The sequence below is a fragment of the Carica papaya genome, chromosome 6, assembly GCF_054855325.1.
Source record: "Carica papaya isolate Zhongbai chromosome 6, ASM5485532v1, whole genome shotgun sequence".
NCBI classification, from domain to species: domain Eukaryota; kingdom Viridiplantae; phylum Streptophyta; class Magnoliopsida; order Brassicales; family Caricaceae; genus Carica; species Carica papaya.
The window spans coordinates 35,731,062-35,737,061 of NC_142314.1; positions in this window are offsets into that span (position 1 = coordinate 35,731,062).

Genomic DNA, 6,000 nt, shown 5'->3' on the forward strand with positions numbered 1-6,000 from the left:
ATATATACATATATATATATATATATATATTGAGTGGATTGAAAGAAAATGGGCACCCATTAAAATCTTTTCAATCTACCATTTTGATTTTTGATTTATCCACTCTCCACTTCTTGTGGTTTACATTCAAAGCACCAACACAATTCATTATATTAATTAAAATTTTGCAGAAAAAAAATATGATGAAAAAATTAATTGCATTAAAATAATTTAATAAATAAAAATAAAATTTTGAATATAATTAGCAAAAAAAAATTATGACCCTATTCAATTAATTATGATTAAGTGAAGAAAATATGTGATTAAGATTAAAAAAATATCAATTAATAATAGTCTAATTAAACACTAATTTTTAATTAAAAAATAGATAATAAAATATTTAAATTACATCGCATGGTGGTCTTTGGTTTAATTATTGAACTTTGACCCACAAAACAATATTAAATAGTAAATTATTATTAAATAATTTTTGTATTAATAATCATATATTATATAAAATAATACAAAGTTTGTCGTCGGTCCATCCCCATAACACACTGCACAAAACTTGGTCCATCTAAAGAATCTTTATGCAAACATGTCTCAATTTTGTACATCACGGCAACATTTTTATTTATTATATATATATATATATATATATATATATATACATATACGTACACAACATATACATATATGTACGTGTATATGTATATATTATTTTAAATATCATGTGAATTATTAATTTATTTGCTTAAAAGAATAATTAAAAATATATATATATCTTAAGAGATGATGATGCCTTGCAAAATTTTCTCTTGGCTGTCGGAGATTCTCTTATACGTATTGAATCATTATGATATAAAATAATCTTTTTAAACTTATTATAATTTTTTTAATATAACAATATAATATGATGTCAAAATTCTCTTATTATATTATAAAATATAAATTATTAAATTATACAATTTAATTTCTATTTTTTTTTATAATTTACTTTTTAACGTTTTTAATTATTTTAATTATTTATAAAGTATTCTCTTTTTATGTTTTTATTTGTGGGTTAAATGTAATAAATAAATATTTTCATATTTCCGTAATTATTTATTATTTTATTTATATATAAATATATAAATTTTTGTTTTTAAATTTGTGAAAAATAAAAAGAAGGGGTTAGGATTAGTGCCACGTGTAAGTCAAAGGGTAGAGAAGCGTGGTGTTGACTGTGAAGTTTCGAGGAATGAACGGACGACAGGTAGGCATAGTGGAGCCCACAAGCAGAATGAGTTGGGAAAGTCAGCAGAGCCATGTGCTTTGATTCACGGCACTGGTGGATGGAGGAGAAGTTGCCCTTTTTAGGTGGGTCCCACCCACCAGGAATCTTTATATACACACATATATATATATATATATATATATATATATATTTATATTTATATATTGGGTTACCCTACTTATCATGTGCCGTGTTTGGCTGTTCCATATAAGAATGGCAATATATATATATATGTATAACACACACAATTGTAAGCATAAATGTTTATACAACTATTGTGTATATACATATATATATTTTTATTTTCTTGATTGGTTGCTCCATGAAATAAATAATGAAGTAATTAAATATAAATATTTTTTATTGATTTGAAAAAATAAATAGACACCAATTAATCAAACAATTGTAAAGTTGATAGCTTTTTAATATCTTATGAATATAATAAATAAATATAAATCCTAAAATTAGTACAAAAAATTATATGTTTTGATGGGTAAGTTCCTCAAAACTATTGGGATAACATATACATATATATATATATATAGATATACAGAGTCTAAAATATCTTTCGAAATATATTGAGTTAGTGGGTATGTTAACTTAACTTCATATTGATATTATATGTTAGATATATATATATCTAGCCTGCCTGTAAAGTTTTATTCTAGTTCATTGATTCATTCTCTACCAATTGAATTGATATACACATATATGTATATGTATGTGTGTATACACACATATATATATATATATATATATATATGTGTGTATATCCCAAAAAGGTATTTATTGTATTTGAAAGACAACAAAAAATGGGTAGTGGACAAAATTGATGGATAAGGATGATTATGTTACACAAACTTTAATAACTTTATTATTATCATCATCTATCAACATAATTAGGATTTAATAGTAATTATCAAAGTTAATTAAATAATGGCAAGTGAATGAGTATGTGTATATATATACTTATTTCACTTTTGTTTGTTTTATATAGAAAAAAAAAATTCAAACATTATAATTAATTGGGATTTTTATTATTATACATATATATATATATATGCACTCAATTACACTTAATATCACGCGTGATTTTTTTCGACTAATTAATTATTAGTATATTAAAAATTTACATTGTTGATAAAATACTATCACACTTGAATTCATACTATATCAATCAAAGAGTTTTGATTCATTGATTATCCAAATTTTAGTTTGTAATAGATATTTAAGTTAATTTAACGTACGATCGTAATACTTTCACGTCATTTATAATATATCAAGTAATAAAATAACTTAAACTTCACTTTTAACGTACGTAAATAAAACATAATTATTTAAAATTTGACACTTCAAAATTTTAAAGTACTTAATTATTTCTCCATTTGCGTGCCTTGATTTAAAACTATCAATCATACAAAAGATGAATTGTTTTAAAACATACATAATTGATCATAAATATTTATCTAATAAGTAATTTAAATTTTGTAAATGGTATTTTAATAATAAAATTTTGGATATATTATTATATCAATATTTTGAGTTGTAAAATAACATATATAATTTTTTTATATAAAAAAAAACCCCTTCATTTTTTAGGGCTTCAATTTTTTTTATCTAATAAAAATATTTATATTATCTAAAAATATATTTGTACGTAGGAATGGTGACAATACACATTAATATAATTGGGCACACCACAAATATACCAATTGAATTAATGTTTTAGTAATTCCAAGTCCAAATTGTATGTATCTCGAGGCATGTTTGGATCATATTAATTCTTAATTTAATTGGGAATACTCGGTGGTCCATTCATGGACCATAAATAGAAATTCAATTGGGATCTCAAGAACACCTTTTTCTTTTATTTTGACTGAATTGTCTCGTTCTCTTTAAGCAACCCCGTGCACCATTTCTTGTTGACTTCAATTTTGGAAATTTGATTATGAAATTTAGTTGGTGAGAAATCATAATGAGGCTAAATGGTGGGGGAATTTCATTGGAACTCTTGGTAATACATTGAAAATAATAATTAAGTTCATGTTGATTATTTGACTAATTGATATCAAATAGTAAAATAGTATATTTGAAGAACACGTATTAAACTGGTACATATATAGTGAACATTTACATGAATAAATTATAAAGTTCACTCTAAAGACAACACACTAATAATTCATCATCAAGTTAACCTTCTAGAGGGTATTATTGATATTAACAAGCAAGTTTATAAGTATATATACATCGTCTCTCATCCTAGATACAATATAACTCATTATGGCCTATAATACGATAGAAGAATCAATGTATCTATTCACATTTTAATATGTATATACCATCAGACAATTACGAAATTGATATGTTACCTATTGATAGGATATGATAATGTTATGCTCGACCTTAAACTTCAAAAAACACATGTAAACAAGTTTTACCCTAATGTTCAAATTATAATCAACTTCAATATTTTTCACATCACTGTTCATTATAAATTAGAGTCCATAATGGATAATATCAAGCTTCAATTATAATATTGAGCATAAGGTTACTCTATATGCAAAACCCTATGACTACTAGCCATAGTAATCCTTAAAATCTCACACATTCAAATAGTTATTGTGTTGAGCCAGATACTACCTTCAAATAATGTATGTGTTGCTTTTATATACCATTATACGTACATGATATAAATAGGTGCCACAACCACGGTTTTTAATCCATTAAATCCTAGTTTTTTTTTTGTCATTATGGTTCGATAACCAACAAGATCTTCGTGTAATCATCTTCTAACTCTTTTGGTTAAATTGAGTCTTGATCAATAAGCTCATATTTATACCTGTTCACTTTTGGTTCACATAAATACTAAAAAATAAATTATTATTCTAAAGACTCATGGACTTATTAATAATATTCTAAATATTATCATTAATGTTATTCTTTCTCACCTCATGCGGTATCTTTTATATTATCAATAATTTATTTTCTCTATTATCTTGTTTCCTATGAGACATTTTTAAAATAATTGTGATCAAACGATACATAACCAAATCACATCAGCTCGTCAAAAATTATTAAAATTAATTTTCTTAACTTGCAAAAAACGATTTTAAGTGTGAATATACATATTTGAGTATCGACTGAACAGATACCATGTCCAAAATATTCGCCCAATTTTCATGCAAAATCTCAAATCGTCTTAATTATTCGACTAGGTATATCATAGGATCTGAATATATTAATTTTCACCAAATCATACTTTAACGAATAGACTTATTAAAATCATCATATATTTTGTTAAAAATAATATATCGTAATCTAATATTTATTTTTTGTATGACAATATGATATTTATTTTTTATACAGCGTAGAAAATATTAATTTTTTATAATTAAATTTATATATTTTTCTACTCCTTTTAAGAAAATTTAGAGATTACTATTTTCTATTAACATTTTTACTAAACAATTTTTTTTTTTTAAAATTTCAATCAATTAAAAAAACTGTGATGATGATGATGATGATGAATGATGATGATGGTGATGATGATGATGGGTGGGTATAAGCTATGGCCATGACATGGCCAACAATGAGAGAGATAACAAATTAATTTCCTCCCATTAGCTGACAAAGCACAGAAAGCGAGGATGATAATGACTCCATCTCTAGTGGGGGCCACTGCCAACTAATCTTCACTCAGAAATGTCCCTCTCGTGTGAACTGGGCCCCACTGCTTTGAACAACTATAGACCCCACACGTGTGCAGGATAGTTACCTCACTCGCCTAAAAGCCTACTCTAATACTCCTAACACTGTCAACGTCTCGCAGACAGACACCGCACGTGTGACATTAATTAGTCTTTTTGTTTTAATTTTTTAATTTTTTAATTTTTTTTTTCCCTCTGTATCTCACCAATCAATTTTATAACAGTCAGGTGATCTTATCCTTCCCCTCGCCCCTATGCATGACTGCTATCTACCCTACTGTCCTTTTTAGGACACTACCAATTTTATTTTATTTTTTGGAAAAAATAATATTTTTTTAAAGTAAATTCTTATTAAAATTCATTTCAAATTTTACTCTTAATTATTTTTTATAATTTCGCAATTAATTCAATTAAAAAATTATGAAAAATATTGTAAAAATGATAAAAGTAACTTTATATCAAGTATATTACATGACAAACTAAACAAATATACTTTAAATACTGTATCAATATTAACATAAACTTAACTGAATTTGTAAATAGCCCGAACTTAAATATAAATAAAATCACAAATTAAATGCGTAACCAAAATAATAGAATTACAGTTTTTATTTCTTACACAATAATCTATAATGCACAATAGAGATACGAGAGTATCAATTCTAAAATAATAAACGAAAATTAAAGAAATAGACGAAAAATAAATAACTGAACAATTATAGAACGATCTTCACTAGCTTTTAAAAAGAATTCGGGTATTGAACTATTCACAACCCTCTTATTGATCGAAATCTGTATCTTGATCCTCTTGATATGAAATACTTAATGAAAGGACGAGTTATACTAACCTAGTAAGAATATCACACTAATCACATATACGAAAAACTAAAAATCGGTAAAAATCAGAAAAACAACTGATTGATATCTTAATTTATGTAAATTCATTTACTATAAAGAAAGTCATTTATTTCATATTTACGTAACAATTTTTTGTCCAAAAATAACATATGGAAATCATATCTGTATTCTTTTTATTAT